The sequence below is a fragment of the Suncus etruscus genome, chromosome 4 (assembly GCF_024139225.1).
Source record: "Suncus etruscus isolate mSunEtr1 chromosome 4, mSunEtr1.pri.cur, whole genome shotgun sequence".
Classification (NCBI taxonomy): domain Eukaryota; kingdom Metazoa; phylum Chordata; class Mammalia; order Eulipotyphla; family Soricidae; genus Suncus; species Suncus etruscus.
Genome location: NC_064851.1, coordinates 108,236,955 through 108,258,270, shown reverse-complemented (window position 1 = coordinate 108,258,270; position 21,316 = coordinate 108,236,955). Strand labels below are relative to the sequence as shown.

Sequence of the window (21,316 nt, the reverse complement as noted above, 5' to 3'; positions counted from 1 at the left end):
CACCTAGGCCGGCAACCAGGGAAGGCCTGGATTAAAAGGGGAAATAGGGGAATGGCTGAAGGCCTGCCAACCTCCCAGCACCCCCTAAGCTAGGGAGAATGCCATCTAGCATGGGGTGTCTCCTAACCCCATACCTGGGAAGAGCTGGCCTCCAGGATCAAGGCACCAGAAGCCAGCTATCTGCCCGGCCCCTACCTCTGCTCCTCCTCCCTAGAGTAGGGAAGGGGGGGAAGCCTGGAGACCCCTAATAGCGTCCACCTGGAACCCACAGCAGGCCACCCAAGGTGGCACTCAGGCAAGGCCTGGCATTTACCTTTCATTCAGCAGACCCAGACTTGATCTCCAGCATCGCATCTAGATCTTAGCTTGCTAGGAGTGATCCCTTGTCACAGTGCTAAGATTCAGACATGAGCACTCAATGAGTGAAACTCAATAATGAATAACTTTGTAACTGTGAAAAATGACTACCATATTATGAGCAACTTTGTAAACCATGATGTTTATAGAAACTATTTTTTTACATTAAAACAACATGAGCACAGCTATGTGAGGCCCCAAACCCACCACTAACTGACCAAGCAATGGTATCTGTCTTGATTTCATAAGGTAATTGAATAATACACTTGTATAAGACCACATTAAAAGTGGACTTAGCACTTATAACTTAATAACAGTTAACAGATATCTTATAATTTATTTTTAATGATGATGAAATTAATCTGACAGTATATTTAATCTATTCATTCATTCATTTGGTGTTTACATATAGAAGAACCAATAATGGGTACATTTTTAATAGTTATAATTTTCTGAAAAATATACACACATTGGCTGTGTGTAAACCTCCAAATATGCTAGAGAGCTGATTGTAAATAGGCAAGTATCTAGTATTTTTAATATTTATCTTTGATATCTACTTAGCTCAAGAGCCTCTGTTGTCCACCTTCTAAAATTCTTTGCATGTTAAAAATACATTTTACAGATGAAGTCAGACTCTCAAAGCACGGCATTAGTTGATTTTAAAAACTATAGCAGAGGCCAATTCTAGAAATATTAGTTTCCCTTACACTACTGGATGGTTTATTCTGAAAATAAAATATAAACCACAAAATGACTGCATGTGTGAGCTCTTTCAGGAGAGAAATGAAAAGATAGTATTTTAAAAATAAACTCAGAATTCTCCAGAGTACACAGGATATCTGATGGACACAGCCCCAAATTATGTTTATTTCTCTCTATAACAGCTACATGAGATCACAGAGTTTGCCTTTCTTTTTAATCCTTCAGTCTTTTGCTTCTCATGATACCATCCATTTCTAGTCAAATTTCAGTGAATTCAAGACTTTATCTCTTCTAATTTTTGTCCCCCCATTCACAATATAGACCAGGCAAAGGGCCTGATTTGAGGTGTATATGGAGAGCATTTACTGTACCTCTTCTTTCTATACAGTCAGTGTAAAGAACACAGCCTGTGGTAAGCATTGGAAAGCCATATATTTTCTTTTTTTTTAATATATAAACCCTTCACTAGTGCAAAATTCCCATCATCAATATGCCAAGTGTCCCAAGTCTTTATCGCTTATTATAGTTTCATAGTTTTCCATCATTTACATACTACACAGCATCTTACGCTCTCATCTCTCATTGGAGATTTAGGTAATTTCTGTGTTCTGGTTGTTGAAATCAGCACTGCAATAAATTTTAGTGTATATTTAGTTATATATATATTTTAGAATTGAAAATTTTGTGGCTAGATGCCAAGAAGTGGAATTATTAGATCCGATAAAAGCTTGATTTGTACTTTAAAAAAATATCCTCATGCTGTTTTCCATGGATTCTAAACCAGAGGACACTCCCATTACTACTGAAAAATGATAATTATTCTGCTGTTCCTTTCAGAATTGGATTCAGTGGTGTGATAAAGGTTCCAATAATCTATAATTTAAATAAATTATGTAACACAGCAACATTTGAAAAGAAGCTTTTTCCACTTAGATTTATGTTGGCTGTAAAGTTATTTTTTATATAAAACTCTAAGAGGTAAGATGATGTTTATTTTGGAATTTAACCTCTGCCAGGAATGCTGAAGGAGATGTTGTTGCTGTGGTGGTTTTTCCTTTTTGATGAGCCATCAGAAATTTCTTGAAGCGATTCCAATATTTTCAAAAAACAACTCAGATTTCCGAAGTGGCTACAATATGTTTGCTACTTTACAAATCTCTGGAGACCAAAAACGTAAAACAAAATCTCAGAACAATTGTTGTTCAATCTAGTTTGATAATTGAATGGTGAAATGGAGCTATTAATGACACTGTCATATTTTAATGCCATATATTTTAAGTCTCTGAATATTTTATTGATAATATAATAACAGGAAATTCAGGATCAGAAATATGATTTTGGATTATCTAAACTGTATATCTTAGTTCTTCACTAGTCAAAAAATCTTCCCTAATACAAGTCACTAATTTGTAGTGAGAAATTATTGTGCCAATTTATACAAACTTATATATTTAACTCAATAAATATTTACCATGATCACTAAGTTTTACTAGTAAAAAGTCAACAGATTTAGTAAAATAAACATGGAAATACCATAAAAAATTAATGTTAAAAGTTTATTAGTGTAAAATATACGATGTATCTGATTTTATATATATATATATATATATATATATATATATATATATATGTTTGAATGCCAGAAAACCACTATAAGGGAGATTCTAAAAATTTTGTTCTCTTCTTTCTACCTCTCTACCTGATATAAGAGATATCTTATATAATCTATATGATAAAAAATTTCATATGTATTTCTCTAACAAGATTGCCTATTGTGTATATGTTAATATACAATTAATTATAAATAAGAACAAGGTATTATAACTACATAAGAGAATGAAGTATGATTATAAAAGGAAGCATTGGTGTGTATTTCTTTGAGTCATTTTAAGAAGATTTACTTTCAATTCACTCTCATGGACTATGTCCATGGTATTTGTAGAATTTAGATTTTATTTATTTATTATTTAATAATTTCTTATTTATTTATTTTTTATTTATTTATTTATTTATTTTTTTACTTTTTTGGGGGAGGATCACAACCGGCAGTGCTCAGGAGTTACTCCTGGCTCTATGCTCAGAAATCGCCCCTGGCAGGCACAGGGGACCATATGGGATGCTGGGATTTGAACCACCATCCTTCTGCATGAAAGGCAAACACCTCACCTCCAGTGCTATCTCTTCGGCTCATATTTTATTATGTTTTATTTATTTATTATATACATAGATTTTATTTTCACTGTTTAAATTTGTGAAGACTTGTGTAGTTGAAGAACTCAGTATATTCCTTAGCAAATGCTTATCAAGTAGATCTAAACGTATTCCACTAGAGCAGTGGTTGGCAAGCCATGGCTCTAGATCCACGTGTGGCTCTTTACACTTTTAATTTACACTTTTAATTCTTTCTTTCTTTCTTTCTTTCTTTCTTTCTTTCTTTCTTTCTTTCTTTCTTTCTTTCTTTCTTTCTTTCTTTCTTTCTTTCTTTCTTTCTTTCTTTCTTTCTTTCTTTCTTTCTTTCTTTCTTTCTTTCTTTCTACTTTCTCTCTCCTTCCTTCCTTGCTTCCTTCCTTTCTCTTTCTTTCTTTATTTTTCTCTCTTTCTTTCTTTCTCTCTCCTTCTTTCCTTTTTTCCTTTTCTTTCTTTTTCTTTCTTTCTTTCTTTCTTTCTTTCTTCTTCTTTCTTTCTTTCTTTCTTTCTTTCTTCCTTCCTTCCTTCCTCCTTTTCTTTTTCTTTTCTTTCCTTCTTCTTTCTTTCTTTCTTTCTTTCTTTCTTTCTTCTTTCTTTCTTTCTTTCTTTCTTTCTTTCTTCTTCTTTCTTTCTTTCTTTCTTTCTTTCTTTCTTTCTTTCTTTCTTTCTTTCTTTCTTTCTTTCTTTCTTTCTTTCTTTCTTTCTTTCTTTCTTTCTTTCTTTCTTTCTTTCTTTCTTTCTTTCTTTCTTTCTTTCTTTCTTTCTTTCTTTCTTTCACTCTCCAGGGCTACTACTGGTTATGCACTCAGAAATAGCTCCTGGCTCAGGGGACCATATGGGATGCTGCTGTTCAGACCCAGGTTCCTCCTGGATCAGCCGTGTGCAAGGCAAATGCCCTACCATTGTGCTAAAACTCAGGCCCCTTCTTTGTTATTTATTTGGCTACACCCAGCTGAGCTTTGTTGTTACTTCTGGCTTTACACTCAGAAATCAGACATGGAAGGTTTGATAACTATATGGGATGCTAGGGATTGAACCCTGATCAACCACATGCAAGGCAAATGTCCTACCTGCTTTGCTATTGATCCGGCCCCATAATTTGATATTTTAAAAATGACTAGGTAAATGTTCCCATCTTTCGTAAGTGGGTAAAAAGTATGGTGGCCTGTAGGGAGTGATCTCTGAAGGAGATATTTTGAGTCAGAAATTCACTGGTGCCTTTCTGAATTTTTAATATTAACAGATATTGATGCAAAACAGTGGCAGTGATTGGGAGAAAATGTGTATACAATATTCTATCAGCCAGAAGAAATCTGTAGCCTCCCATGAAGAGATAAGTTCAGTGTTTATATTTGTCATCCATATAGAACAGCAAACTCTGTTCCAAGTATACATACCATACCAACTCCTGGGAGATGCAGGAACAATGGGATTATACTGGGTTGGGGAACATTGAGTATAGTAAGTTGTGTGTTCTGATTGCTTATAGGGGGTTGGTTTGCAGGGATCTACTGAATGCTGATAACATTTTTGCATGAAAAGAGGTTGGTAGGACAGATGAGTTTATGAATTACATTCTAGAATTTTCTTTCTTTCTTTCTTTCTATTTTTGTGCCCTGATCCTTAGAGTAATTTTATACTTCCCTCTATGCCTGAGATTTCATATTGAGCTTCAGATTCTACTTGCCAATCAATGTGTCCATTCTTCTCTTTAGACAACTAAACATTCTCCTTCATTGTGAGGTATTGGTTGAACCATGGCAAATATTAATATTCAGAATTGTATTTCAAGAACAGAAGAGTGTCAACAGAGGGTGGGCTGCAGTGTATTTCATTTATAAATGTAAATGCACGTATACATTTCTGTTACAAAACTAGATTCCTTCTCCTCATTGCAAATTTTTTGAAAATTATCTATGAATAATAAATCTTTTTTGAATCACTGTGCTTTTCTATGTGCTATTCTGTGGTTAATCAGCAAAATGGAACTAATAATAGCTCATAGGCTTGTTACAGGAATTGAACGAGAAGACATATCACTGTGTAATTTTTGCAGTTTCTGGAATTTAGGCATTTGGGTTCCTCATCCTAAATTTTCATGAGATTTTCCTATTACCAGCTGTGAGGTCTTTGGACATAATCTATGCCTTTATCCTATTCCATGGCAAACCGTTGCATATATCCTGACTATGCACATTGATTCTCAAGTAGGTGTTATGACCTAACCCCCAACTGCCATTCCTAAATTGAACATGTATGTTTGTGCACAAACAAGCACAGTAGCCCTCTCTGATGGTAAATGTCTCCACTCATAAAAGGGTAAATCCCAATGTGCCACCTCATCTATTGTGAGGCCTAACATGAAGTGGATTCAGAAAAGCTGAGAAGGGCATCATGATTTAATACTCAGGAAGTAAGTGTTGAAAATGCTCATGAAATTACAAATTTTTGTAGTGGTGGTTGTGAAATAGAAAGTGAGAATGTGAAATTATTGAATATCTACTTTCCTTTATTTTCTACCAGGATACCAACGTGTAAACAGCTAATAATGAATTAGAAAATAAATCTCTGGTTTGGAGATGAGACCTTCTTAGGCATAAGTTGTTTAAGAGTTTCTTATGCACATGCCAAGTTTAAACCAAGGTAGTGTATGAAATCTGTATAGGTGCTGAGAATATCACGTGAGTGATTCCACCTATGTCTTTCATAGATAATAGCCTAAATTCAATCTTGAGAACCTCATGTTTTCCTGTCAGACATACAGTTCCCACATAGTGCTGAGTGGTTTCTCCAAGAAACCCTCTGTTTTGATCCTATTAATAAAAACCAAACCAAACCAACAAATAAACAACAAAACTTTTAGTTAATAAACAAGATATTTTATTTTTTAATTTTGTTTTGTTTTTTAGACCATACCCAGTGGTACCCAGGTGTTTTCCCTGCCTCTGTAATCAGAAATTATTCCTGGAAGGCTAACGGAATCCTGGGGGTCGAACCTGGTTTGTGGGTGTGCAATGCAAATACCTTACACACTGTGCTATTGCTTTGGCCCCCAATATGTAATTTTTAACATTTTCTTAGTCAAATATAGCAAGACTTGAATTTTTATTCCCATTTTTTAACTTGCATGTTGTGGCGTGGATATAATCCTAGAGCATGTTGAATTTCATTCAAACTTGCTTTTGGTGATGTAGATATGATCTTGGTTTCTCAGAGAGGTACCAAGGCAGACCTGTCAGTGAAGCATGAAGTAGCTGCGTAGTCGGTGTGGGCTTGATGGAAGATGATTGAGGAAGAGCTGATAAGTTCTGATGCCCTGAACACATCTGTCACTGTTCCTGCATTTGCTCCCTGACTCCTCAAAGCACCCTGAGCGATGTGCTAGCACTGATTTCATTTTTACAGGTGACTGAACCCAAGCACAGAGGGACAGTTTAGTTGCCACTGGCCTTCCAGGTAGTTGCCTGAGACTAGCCAGCCTGACGCATACTGAGCACAGAATCATTACTGAGTCAAAGATGATGGAATTGTCTGGTAGAATGTGTTTTGGAGGAAAACGGACAGGCTATCAACAATTAGAGAAAAATTGGTGTCCTCAGTAGTTTATTGCCTGGGAAAGATAAAATTCTACGCCTAATGCTGTGGTCCTGAGGGGGAAGGGTTCTAAGTCACAAGGAGAATACTAGTCAAAGGAGAAAAATTACTGCAACATTAATAGCAGTTTGAAACCTGGGTATAAACATAATGTTGCGTAAGGAAAGATGGTTTGTTTTTCACAGTGCCAGAATGAGTCTTGCTATTTGAATTCTTTAGAAATAATTGGCTACAGAGTTAATAAAGTAATTCTTATTGTAGTTCAAGTAGATTTAGTGTAAGTAACCAATACATAAGTTTAATATATTTTCTTATGAATACTAAGTAACAGGGAACTTTCTGGGGCCCATGTACTATATTTATTTCAGTTATATTTTATAGGTCATAAAGGAGCAAATATGTCTTAGAATTATATATATCCATTTACATATCATATATTGTTACTCCTTCCTTAAAGCATACTCAATAAACATTAATGAAAGGATTGACTGTTTTCATTGAGTATTTTACCTTCAGTACACTTCATAACCTGAAAGGAAAATAATTTTTGTTGTTGCTTTTGTTTGTTTTTAGACCACACCCAGTGATGTTTCTGGATTACTCCTGGCTCTGGTTCTGGCTCAGGAACTACCCCTGATAGTGCTTAGAGGACCATCTCTGTTGGTTTTTATGATGCCAGGCCTGACCCTCACACTCTGTTCTATTACTTCTATCTCAGGAGAAATATTTTCTTTGGTTTATTTACGTGTATTTTACTCCAAGATATTAATTATTCACCTAAGAAGCCTTCACTTATTGAATTCATTTGTTCATTATTACATTTGTACTACTTATTTCAAACTGCTTTTCTAGAATATTTCCTGGTGGATAGTGCTAGCAAAAAAGTCTCTTCTATATCTACCATATAAAAATATTTATTTGAATTGAAATTAATTTATTTTCATCTCCTTACCTTCAGGACAAGCTTTCTCCCCATTCTGTTTCATTTCTCCGGCCACAAAATTTCATCTGTCTTTGAGTTATCTTTCCTAAGACATGGTTATCTATTCTTCTCTAATATTATTTCAAACTTCTCACTCTGTTTTGAGCACCTATCTATGTTCAAATCAGTTATTTTCTACTCATCATCAACTTCCTCATTGCTAGATCTCCAATTCAGTTCTTGATTTTTACCATTGTTGATCTTTTTCCTACCATGAACCCCATCATTACAACTTATCTTTATGGTCACTTGTTATTTTCCTGATGAGATCTTCCTTTCCTCCAGATCTGGGGGTATGTTTGAATTCAATCTTCTGCAACATTTGCTGTATTCAATGAACAGATTAATATCCTTCTGAAAGACAAACCTGAGCTAATCCAGAAAAACAATTGTGCTGGGCACAGTAAGACATAAAACAACAGTGTTCGTCAAGGCTTGAACCCAAAGGGCAATTTTTCTAAGGAGTGGTGTCGAGGCTAAGTTGTTTAGATGTTGAGAGGTTTAGCAGAAAAACAATTTATATCATACATTTTATATTTCAGCTTCCCTGTGGCAATGAACTTGAGCTATTAATAGAGAAAAAGCACTCCTAGAAAAGAGATCCTACTAAACCAATTGTGCTGCTGCTTTTTCTTGATTTAAATTTTTAGCCCCTTAAATTTGGCCAAATTATATTTTACAGTAATTTTATATGTTTACTTGCTTTTCCCATTATATTTTATTTTCATGTGTATGTGACAGGGAATTATATTTCCGTTTGTACATAGGTATACATATGACTATAGTAATATATACAATAACACATGTAATATGGTCTGAAAATACAGGCAGATTGTGATAAAACACATTAATTAGCACTAAGTAGGCATCTATAGTAATGCTTGAACAGTGATTAATAATGAGCATTACATGGTTAGCTGAAATGATCTACAAATGATTTACTTCAATCATATTATTGGTTCAAAAGTGAGCTATTAAATGATTTATATGAAATAAAAATCATATAAAGCATTTGTACGTTCTTCTTGAGCCAAATTCAAGCCTTCTCTTAACGTCCCTTTTAGCTGCTCTAAATTTTTAAGCTCTACTAAACACTAATTCATAGCTAAATTAGACAAGATAGACAATCTTTAACACTCCACTACTTGGAACTTAATTTAGTTTGATTGTAAACAACTTCAGGATAATGTGAAAATATCATTGCAATGCATCATTCAACTGTGGATTGAAGGTTGTTTTCATTGGGGACTGGATACTGCTTCTCCTTCCTCCTTCAGAATGTTTATCAAACTGTTCAAAAACAAATTTCGTTTTCATTCCATCTCCTTTGTTATTCAATGTTCACAAAAAATATGTGTATATGAAAACTCATGCATACAGAAAAGCATTTGAGGCCTAATGCATCTTTGGAAAAATACTTTCTTATTTTGTTTATATTTTTCTCCAGGATGATCATGTAAAGTCCTTGGAGAAATTATACCATCATCACTAATATCTTGCCCTTTTCATCTCTTCGCTTTTCTGTGTCTCTTTTTTATTCCCCAATTTCTTTACCTTGTCATTTCTCTCTTCAAACATCTACTCTCACATTACTTTGATTCCATCATGAGTCTGCACAACATGGTTCAAACTCCACTAAACAAAAAGGAGACTTCCTCCCAACCTCAGTTCCCAAGATCAGGATGCAAGTTGGATGCTGATTGGTCTTCGCATGGAGTGGCAGTGTCTTAACCCCAAAACAGTGACCAAAAACAGGTATAGAGGTGACCCTGCCTGGATGAAATGCAAGCCCATTGGTCACAAGAGAGAATGTTGAGAAGATGAGATTTCCCTGTGTTAGGGATTCTCAATTTTGAATGGAGAATGATTTCTGCCAAGGAAACCTTGCCAAGGAGACAATTCTTTAGTGTTCTTGTTTAATATTCCCTAACACTGGGATTTTTCTTCCTTTCCCAGACTGATGTCCATCCTTGATTTTGTTTTTTTTACTTTTTATTTTGATCATATTGGCTTACATATCTTTCACAGCAGTATTTTAGGTACATATTAACATTGAATCAGGGGAATTACCCATCACCAAATTTGTCCTCCCTCCATCTCCGTTCCCTTCCTGCAACCATATCCCCCACCAACACCCCCCAGGCTGCTAGAGTAGGTGGTCCCCTCTTTGTCTAGCTTACTATTAGTGATCATATATCTGTTTGGTCCTGGCACCCTCCCTTGTTTCTCCCTCTATTTGAGAGGTGGAGCCCAATAATTCGAGTTATGCGGTTTTGTTTGAAGGAAAGAAAAGCAATAGAATGGAGAAAAAAATAAGAAAAAATAAAAACCAAATAAATCAAATTAGCTGAAAATGGCAGATTCCTTCTAGAGGCTTTTAACCTCAGTTTGAGCAAGGACAAGAAAAAGGTAATTGGTAATTGAAACACCACATCAATACAGAAAGAAATATCAAATTAAATATCCAGTGAACACTACAGCCTTAAAGACAAGCACCACACAATAGTCTTGATTCTGAAATCAAACCATGCAGGAGTACAAAAAGAAAGAGAAAAATAAAATAAAATAAAATAAAATATAAAATAAAAAATAAAATAAAATATAAAATAAAAAATAAAATAAAATATAAAATAAAATAAGAAATACAATAAAATACAATAAAAAATAAAATAAAATAAAATTGGAGACATCAACTTCAATATCTACACCAAAATAAAGACATCAATAAAAATCGATTAATCAATAAATTTATATGTGGAAAAATGATTATTTTGTGATTTTTTTTTCCTTTTTCATATGCACAGTAACTATTGGGGATATTTGGCCTAGGAGATACAGGAGATACATGGTTTCTCCACCCCTGAAATATACTGTCATGGGATTAACTATAGACTTCTTGCATGATCATTTACTCTCCCCTCGGTGCTTTTTTGGTGTATAGAAGACTTCTGCTTCGTCATGTCCATCCCTGATTTTTAAAATTACTCTTTTTTCAAGCCTTTTCATATTGTGCATGTAGAACAGCGTCCTATCTACTTAATCAGAGAACACATCCATTGATTACATCAATGTGTTCCCTTTCTGAGAGTCTTCCACATCATGCATCCTTGTAGAAAAGTGATCATGTATGTGTTCTCTTGAACCCTCATAAATTCACTGTAGATTTATGCAGCCATCTAGGAACTTTTCTCAAATTCTTTACTGTCTTTTGGTGTCACGTTGTCTCCTACCTCTTCCATTAGTCCAATTCTTCAAAATCCTATTCTTCAGCTGGTGGTTGGTTTTATTTACTGGAAAACTATTAACATCTGGGAAATTTCTCGTGTTTCACCCTACTTTCTCACCAACAATTTTTTTCAAACTGATATCCTTATAGACCTTTCTTATATATATATAATTACTATTAGAAGTTAAGATGCTTTTCAAAGTCAGATAATTTTCCATGTTAACAGATTTTTATCTTATTTGTCCCAAAGACCTGTCCAGTCCACCTTTCTCTGTCTTGTATGTCACATCACTTTCTTTGTACAAACCATTTCTGCAGATAATCTTTGATAACTCCTAGACTAAAAAACTGTATCATTTAAAAACAAATATATTAGCAAAGAAGTTTTAAAATACTTTTCTTTGGACAGGGCAGACAGAATAATCGCAACTTGATCCAAATACAAAATAAGATTTAATGCAATGCATATTAGAGTCCAGAGTTAAAATTTTATTTAATTAAGTTAATTACATTAAAAACATTTATTATATTACTAATAAGGGATATGCTGGGGTACAGTATGGAATCTGAAGGATAATAGTGTATTAAAGGGGACATTAGTGGTAGAATTGTTACTGGATCATTGTACACCTGAAGCAACTAGTGAGCAACATTGTAAATCACAACTCCTTAAGAAAAATAAATTTAAAGAAATAAAAGTAACTTCCTACAGTGGCTGAATTGTGTATATCCATGAATAAGTTCCTATATCGACTCTTATTTTAATTCTCTCTGCATAAAATTTCTGGAACAATGTAGTCCACTTCTTTTACCTTTTCTACGTGATTGCCCCCAGTCCATTATTCTCTGGTTTCATTTTCTTCACCCTCACAAGATATTTTAATTCTTACAGGTGCTTGTCATTCCCTTTTTCTTCTGACTTCTTAGTCATGTGCTTGTCATTCCCTTTTTCTTCTGACTTCTTAGTCAAGGTGTCTGTGCATTATTAGTGTCCAGAAAGACTGATATCTCCTTTGTATTCTCTCTCCTTAGGGCTCATAATTTTTTTTTTATTTTCCTACAATCTATTGGTCTACATTTCCATGATTGTATTGCTGTTAGATGATCTTCTGCCCCCACATACTTCTCTGGAATTTTATTAGCACCGGAATATCTTGAGGAACCAAGTATTTTTCTCTAAAGCTACCTGGACTATCTCACTGGACATATATCATCTGTGTGTTTGTGTTTCTGGTTCCTGTTTTTTTCTTTTCATTCAGTGGTTCCAAGATTTATTCACAGCTTTGATGGTATTAGTCATAATGCCTAGCAAAAGGATTGTGGCAGAGTATATTCTTGGGGCACTGTGCCAAGTCCTTTATAAGAATCATCTCAACTAATATTGAGAATCATCTACAGCAGATGGTGCTGAATTTTCGTTCCTTAATGTTGGACACCAAACAAAAATGTGTTAAATAATTAGCCATAAGACACTTAGGAAGGGTGTATATTGGAATACTCAATAGGTCATGAGTTGAACAATTTTTAAAGCAGACATTGACATATCTTTAACCATCTAAGCATTTGTTATTGTACTTCCCAATATTTCTTGGGTATTTTCCAATCTTTCATATCTCTGTCATGAATATTCCCTTATTTCTTTGCTCATAATCACTGTTGAAATATTGCATTAGTATGCATTCTTACCTCAGCTGTGAACTTCCCCAATATGTTTCCAAAAGATTCCAGAGATTTGAATAATATGCTAAACAACAAGACAACATGCAGGCCACGTGTGCTGTCTCCTGCTGATAACCTCTGCTGCTCCTGAGATAAGCCCAGATCCTAAATTTTATCTTTAATTTTACCAACATGCTCATATATGTCCTCTTCTCTGACTACTTTATTCTTGATTGAACATATTTTTTCTCAGAAATGCACATTTCTTTTGTTTTCTTCAAAAATGAAGCTGCTTTTAAATCATTTTGGGTTCTTTGCTTTTGTCAGATTCAAGACTTTCTCCCTGAACAAGAATGATACCTTTTAGTTCCCTGCCAATCAGTCATCAGTCTAATACCTGTTCTATCTGAAAAATCACTGGCACCAGAGAGTTCCCCTTGATTTATAGCATAAGTTAATAAAAATATTTTGTAAAATGTCTTCCTAATTTTTGTATGTTTTTATTAACAAACTTGAAGTTTTACTTTCACACTTATGAATTTATGCACATCACTATTTATCGCAGTACACAGTACAATGGCTGAGTTGGAATCAACCTAGATGTCAAACAGCAGATGAGTTGATCATGATGATGTGGTACATGTACGCAATTGAATACTACATAGCTCTAAGTAAGATTGATGCAATCATGCAGTTTGTTGCAATATGGATGGAACTGGAACATATTATGTTAAATGAAGTAAGAAAGAAGTACTTATCCAGAAGAAGGATAAGTACAGGATAATATCACTTATATTAGAATAACTGCATAAAGAAATACAATGCTGGGGCTGACAAGGTGGTGCTAGAGGTAAGGTGTCTGCCTTGCAAGCACTAGCCAAGGAAAGATAGCGACCGCGGTTCGATCCCCCGGAGTCCCATATGGTCCCCCCAAGCCAGGGGCAATTTCTGAGCACTTAGCCAGGAGTAAGCCCTGAGCATCAAACGGGTGTGGCCCGAAAAACCAAAAAAAGAAAAGAAAAGAAAAGAAATACAATGCTTTAAAAGGGGGTTGTTGAGAACACTTAGACCCCATTATGAGTAGAAGAAAAATAATTAAGTGGAAGAGGAGAAAGACAAATGTGCAATGAAAGTGGAGAGGTGTCAAGAGGTCCTGGGTGCTTTGGTGGTGTTAAGAAATGACAGAACTAAATACCACACCAGAGTCAATACCAATAAAAATCTTGAGGCCAAAATTCTAACAACCAAACTTATAAAGGTGCCTGTTATACTGGCAGGTGATAACTTAGGATGGACTCTGGGAACATTGGTGGAAGAGGTTGACATTGATGGTGGGATTGGTCCTGAAACTTTATTTGCCTAAAATCTAACTATGAATAACTTTTTAAATAGAAATGATTTAAATTAAAGAATTTTTAAGAATCATAAATTTAGTGTTTTGTTGAAGCCAGTATAAATTCATTTCTCTATTCCCTGGTTTATTCACTAAACACCATGCTTGCTGTCTATGTATTTTTCTCTGAAAGTATTGATATTATTTCAGAGAAAGTCTAGATTAATCATATCCTTTTGATTTTTTTACACTGTTGGCATTCAAAGAAAATAATTGACTCAATTAACTCTATGCTTGACCATAATGGAGTATATTTAATATATAATATATATACTGTATTATACATTTATAATAGTAATAGTAATCATATTGTAAAAATAGTAAATATATAGTAATATATAATATATATTCATATATATAGCATATGTAATATATAATTAAGTATAGTATATTTAGTCAAAGTATATTTCATACGTTCCTTCAAGAGTTTTATGTTCCATATTCTACTTTGTAGTTTCAAGAATTATATACATATTTATTAAGATAATGGACTATGTATAAAAATAAAGATGTTTCCTAAAAGCTAGTTAATTTAATAATTAATAATAAATTTATTTTTAAAGGCGCAGTGTGAATAGACATGCTGTGGACGATTTTTATTACTACAAACTTTACAAAATTTTAAACCCAAAACAAAAGGTAACTTAAAATTGAAAGGTAAAAAATATACCTCTTTAAATGGAGACACTAAGATCAGCCATATCTTATAAAGTCTAGGAAGATGCTAGTCATAATAAATTGTCTCCCTATTCTTTGTGGTTGATAAATTGAAATATTTGTGCTGATCACATCCAACTCTTAGTGATTTAAATTTCTTAAGAAAATAAAAAATTGGGGATCCTGCACTGGGATAGACTGTATAAATTTTCAGTTTTATAGGTGGTTCTGCATGTTTTATTTTATTTTAATTTTTTTTTTTTTTGGTTTTTGGGCCACACCCTGTGACGCTCAGGGGTTACTCCTGGCTATGCACTCAGAAGTTGCTCCTGGCTTCTTGGGGGACCATATGGGACGCCGGGGGATCGAACCGCGGTCCGTCCTAGGCTAGCGCAGGCAAGGCAGACACCTTACCTCCAGCGCCACCGCCCGGCCCCTATTTTTTAATTTTTGCTATTTTTTCTTCAGTTCTGAAACAGTTACACATCAATGGCACTATAATAAGAATCAGTTCCTAAGTAGTTTAAACTCTGGTTACCCACTAAAAAACACTTTTCTTTTTCCCCTAGGCATACCAATTTTTAAACTTCTGTTAGACACTAGACATAAAGGTCTTTAAAACCTATTTCCAAAGACCATATGTTTCTGCAATTTATGTATAAATTATTTTTTAGGAAGTCCTAAATTAAATGATGTTCTATGACCATGTTTATAGGCCTTTTAAAAAAATATGATGGGGCCAGAGTCGTAGCACAGTGGTAGAGCATTTGTGTTGCACAAGGCTAACCCAGGGAAGACTTGGGTTCTATCCTGAGCATCCCATATAATCCCCTGAGCCAGGAGTGATTTCTGAATGCAGAATCTGGAGTAATCCCTGAGTGATACCAGCTATGGCCCCAAAACAAAAACAATCAAACAAACAAAAATACATGTTATTGATTGCTATTTTTACTAAGAGAAACTGCTGGTTAACATAACTTTGAGCTAATTATATAAATATTAGGTTAAATGTTTGTTTAAAAAAGAATTTATAATGGAAGTGTTTGGCAGTGTCAAAAACTCTTTTGTGCATTTTTGTTCAAAAATAAAATAAAATGAAAACTTAAAATGGAAACCTCCTCAAATATCGTATTGCCAAATTGAATCCTCATTATGTTACCATGTATTTTAGTTTTGGTTTTGATTTTCTTACTGATACTTATTTTTATTTAATCTCAAATGCTAAGATGTGTTTTGTTCTTTTAACTCCCAGTTTGTTGATTTCTTGGAGGAATATTTTTTTTATCATTTTTATTTGCCCGAGTTACAAAAATATGCCTTAAGTTTGTATGGATAGTGCCATTTAAATATTTTAAGATGGATCTATACTAATCTGGCCAGTATTATAAATCAACTTTTATAGAGTTGTGAGTTGAGGAATAAATATGTTAAGAAAAAATTTAAATTGCTTTGATTGTAGGATGGAAGATTACAGAGAACTGTTGGATTCGAGGATAATATATTGTGACTTCCAGAAAAGTGTCATTATCTTGGCAAAAGTTAAGCATAGAGTCAGTAAAAATGCCCTTGAAAACTCAGCAGCTATTGTACAAATGAAATAAGATCTGTTAGGCTGAAGTAAAGTCATTCAGAGATGGAAAAAGTGACTCTCTCAATCTTAATTCTGTGGTTAAGCAGGATCTAATAGTGCTATTGGCCTTGGGATGATTCGTAGTCGAAGGACACTCATATTCTTTCAAAGAATATTGAACTTGGAAAAAAAATGTCTCTTTCATTGCTCCAAACTTCACTATTATTTATCATTGAATGTAGCAGGAGGGAGGTTGGTATAGAAGAAGTTAAGTATCTTCATAAAGAAATAGTTTCTGCTTTTTGTAGTTTTTAATTTTCAGTTTTAATATAGATAGAGGAACATAAGAAAACCAAATCTTGAAATTCCTCATTGTTAAATGAGAGCATTTTAGACATAGGAAAGTTTTAATCTATATGCATAGATGTTTCTTAAACATTTTGTGTTCTTAAACAATTTGATTTGGTTTTGTTTTGTTTTGTTTTTAGATATCACAAACATCAGTGCTCAGGGCTTATTCGTGACTCTACACCAATACTCATTCCTGGCTGGAGTCAGGGAGTACCATGATCACATTTGATACCAGGGATGAATCCTGGTCATTTGTGTGTGAGGAATGTTTCCTATTGACTATATTATCCTTTTCCCAATTGTGTGTTATTAAAAGTATTTTAGGTACAGTAATTACTGAAAAGTAGGGAGAACAAATTTGAGATGTGGTAGCAAAATTCATATTCACTCTAACAATAAACTCTTATTAATTCAGATTTAATCGCAGACATGAATTAGTGGCTAAATTTCAATTTTGCATTAAAGAAATAGCATATTTTAGTAAAATATTGGCATAAGTTGACATAATACAAGTGAAATACTTTATCAGAAACCTATTTTATTTAAAGCAGCAATTTGTGGGGAAAATACATTAAGATAGCCATTTGTTAACAGCTAGTGTTAATTCAACATTAAATGTTATTTTATTTTTTTACCATTACATAGATATTATTATATATTTTTTATTTTTTAATATATATTGTATTTAAACAACTTGATTACATACATGATTGTGTTTAGGTTTCAGCAATGTAAAGAATACCACCGATCACCAGTGCAATATTTCCATCTCCAATGTCCCAAATCTCCCTCCTCCCCACCCTACCTCCACCTGTACTCTAGACAGGCTTTCTATTTCCCTCATATATTCTCATTGTCAGGATAGTTCACAATGTAGTTATTTCTCTAACTAAACTCATTCCTGTTTGTGGTGAGCTTCATGAAGTGGCCTGTAACTTCCAGCCCTCCTCTCATTTGTGTCTGAAAATTATTATTGCAAGAATGTCTTTCATTTTTCTTAAAACTAATAAACGAATGAGACCATTCTGTGTCTTTCTCTTTCTCTCTCTCTGACTTATTTCACTCAGCATAATAGGCTCCATGTACATCCATGTATAGGAAAATTTCATGACCTCATCTCTCCTGAAAGCTGCATAATATTCCATTATGTATATGTACCACAGTTTCTTTAGCCATTCATCTGTTGAAGGGTATCTTGGCTGATTCCAGAGTCTTGCTATGGTAAATAGTGCTGGAATAAAAATAGATGTAATGAAGGGATTTTTTTGTATTGTATTTCTGTGTTCCTAGGGTATATTCCTAGGAGTGATATAGCTGGATCGTATGAGAGCTCGATTTCCAGTTTTTGGAGAAATCTCCATATTGCTTTCCATAAAGTTTGAACTAGATTGCATTCCCACCAGAGTGGATAAGAGTTCCTTTCTCTCCACATCCCGGCCAACACTGCTTGTTCTCATTCTTTGTGATGTGTGCCAATCTCTGTGATGTGTGGTGGTACCTCATTGTTGTTTTAATTTGCATCTCCCTTATGATTAGTGATGTGGAGCATTTTTTCATGTGTCTTTTGGCCATTTGTATTTTTTCTTTGTCAAAGTGTCTGTCCATTTCTTCTCCCCATTTTTTGATGGGGTTAGATATTTTTTTCTTCTAAGGTTCTGTCAGTGCCTTGTGTATTTTGGAGATTAGCCCCTTATTTGATGGGTATTGTGTGAATAATTTCTCCCAAGTGCTATTGTATCCTGGGCGCTATTTCCTATGAGGTGCAGAAGCTTCTCAGCTTAATATATTCCCATCTGTTAATCTCTGCTTTCACTTGCTTGGAGAGTGCAGTTTCCTCCTTGAAGATGCCTGTATTCTGAATGTCCTGGAGTGTTTTGCCTACATGTTGTTCTATATATCTATGGTTTCGGTGTGATATAGAGGTCTTTAATCCATTTGGATTTTACCTTCGTAAATGATGTTAACTGGGGGTATAAATTCAATTTCTTGCGAGTGGCTAGCCAATTGTGCCAACACCAATTGCTGAAGAGGCTTTCTTTGCCCCATTTAGGATTTCTTACTACTTTATCAAAAATTAGGTGATTGTATGTCTGGAGAACATTCTCTGAGTATTCAAGCCTATTCCACTGACCTAAAGTCCTGTCCTTATTCCAATACTATGCTGTTTTAATAACTACCGCTTTATAGTAAAGTTTAAAGTTGGGAAAAGTAATTCTTTCCATATTCTTTTTCCCAATAATTGCTTTAGCTATTCTAGAGTGTTTATTGTTCCAAATGAATTTCAAAAGTTCCTGAGGCATTTCTTTGAAAAATATCATGGGTATCTTTAGAGGGATCACATAAAATCTGTACAATGCTTTGTGGAGTATTGCGTTTTCGATGATGGTAATCCTGCCAATCCATGAGCAGGGTATGTGTTTCCATTTCCACGTGTCCTCTCTTATTTTTGTAGCAGAGTTTTATGGTTTACTTTGAATAGGTCCTTCACATTTTTAGTCTAGTTGATTCCAAGATATTTGAGTTTCTGTGGCACTATTGTGTTGTTTACTTAATGTCAATTTATTCCCTATTATTATTGATGTATAGAAAGGCCATTGATTTTTGTGTGTTAATTTTGAAACCGGCCACATTTCTATATGAGTTTATTATTTCTAGAAGCTTTTTAGTAGAGTCTTTAGGGTTTTCTGAGTATCATGTCATCTGCAAACAGCGAGAGCTTGACTTCTTCCTTCTCTATCTGGATTCCCTTGATATCTTTTTCTTGCTTAATTGCTATTGCAAGGACTTCCAGTGCTATGTTGAATAGGAGTGGTGAGAGAGGACAGCATTGTCTTGTGCCAGAATTTAGAGGGAAGGCTTTTAGTTTTTCTCCATTGAGGACAATATTTGCCTCTGGCTTCTGGTAGATGGCCTTAACTATATCGAGAAAGGTTCCGTCCATTCCCATCTTGCTGAGATTTTTTATCAAAAATGGTGTTGGACCTTATCAAATGCTTTCTCTGCGTCTACCTATATGATCATGTGATTTTTATGTTTCTTGTTGTTGATGTTGTGTATTATGTTGTTAGATTTACGGATGTTAAAGCAGCCTTGCATTCCTGGGATGAAACCTACTTGATCATAGTGAATGATCTTCTTAATGAGGCATTGAATCCTATTTGCCAGGATTTTGTTGAGGATCTTTACATCTGCATTCATCAGCGATATTGGTCTGTAATTTTCTTTTTTTGTAGCATCTCTGTCTGGTTTAGGTATCAAGGTGATGTTGGCTTCATAAAAGCTATTTGGAAGTGTTTCTGTTTTTTTTTTTTTCGATTTCATGAAAGAGTCTTGCAGGATTGGTAGAATTTCCTCTTGAAAGGTTTGAAAAAATTCATTAGTGAATCCATCTGGGCCTGGGCTTTTGTTTTTGGGCAGACATTTGATTACTGTCCCAATTTCCTCAATAGTGATGAGTGTGTTTAGATTTGCTACATCCTCTTCATGGAAGATTATGAGTCCAAAAATTTATCCATTTCTTTCAGGTTTTCATTTTTGGTGGCATAGAGTTTCTCAAAGTAGTTTCTGATTACCCTTTGAATCTCTGCCATATTGGTAGTGATCTCTCCTTTTTCATTTCTAATACGAGTTATCAAGTTTCTCTCTCTCTTTCTTTGTTAGTTTTGCCAGTGGTCTATCAATCTTGTTTATTTTTTTCAAAGAACCAACTTCTGCTTTCGTTGATCTTTCTGATCGTTTTTCGGCTTTCCATATCATTGATTTCTGTTCTCAGCTTTGTTATTTCCTTCTGTCTCCCAATTTTTGGTACCTTTTGTTGAGCACTTTCTAATTTTATGAGCTGCATCATTGAGCTGTTCAGCTATGCCCCTTCTTCTTTCCTGATGTGTGCTTGCAAAGTTATAAATTTTCCTCTCAGAACCACTTTTGCTGTGTCCCATAGGTTCTGATAGTTTGTGTCTCCATTGTCATTTGTTTCTAGGAAAGTTTTGATTTCCTCTTTGATTTCATCTCAGACCCACTGGTTATTCAGTATTAGGCTGTTTAACTTCCAGGTATTAAAGTTTTTCTTCTGTGTCCCTTTGTAGTTCACATAATATTTCATGGCATTGTGGTCAGTGAAGGTAGCATGCAAAATTTCTATGCTCTTGATATTTTGGAGCTATTTTTTATGTGCTAGCATGTAGTCTATCCTGGTGAATGTCCCATGTACATTAGAGAAGAATGTGTATTCTGGTTTATGGAGGTGGAGTGTCCTATATATATCTACTAGACCTATTTCTTCCATTTCTCTCCTCAGGTCTAGTATATTCTTGTTGGGTTTCAGTCTGGTTGACCTATCAAGTGTTGACAATGTCATGTTGAGTTCTCCCACAATTATTCTGTTGCTATTGATATTATTTTTCAGATTTGTCAACAATTTTATTAAATATTTTGCTGGCCCCTCATTCAGTGCATATATATTTAGGAGAGTGATTTCTTCCTGCTGTACATATCCTTTGATTAATACAAAATGTCCATCTTTGTCCCTTACAACTTTCCTGAATATAAAGTTTGCATCATCTGATATAAGTATGGCCAATCCAGCATTTTTATGGTTGTTATTTGCTTGGATGATTTTTCTCAAGCCTTTTATTT

General features: G+C 34.4%; 1 non-coding gene across 1 annotated transcript; it reads right to left on the bottom strand.

Annotated features, from left to right (window-relative positions):
* Positions 1-1,358: 1,358 nt before the first annotated feature.
* On the bottom strand, positions 1,359-1,491 carry LOC126007870 (small nucleolar RNA SNORA51). The gene has a single exon (XR_007495346.1). It is a non-coding gene; the product is annotated as a small nucleolar RNA SNORA51 (small nucleolar RNA).
* Positions 1,492-21,316: the final 19,825 nt, after the last annotated feature.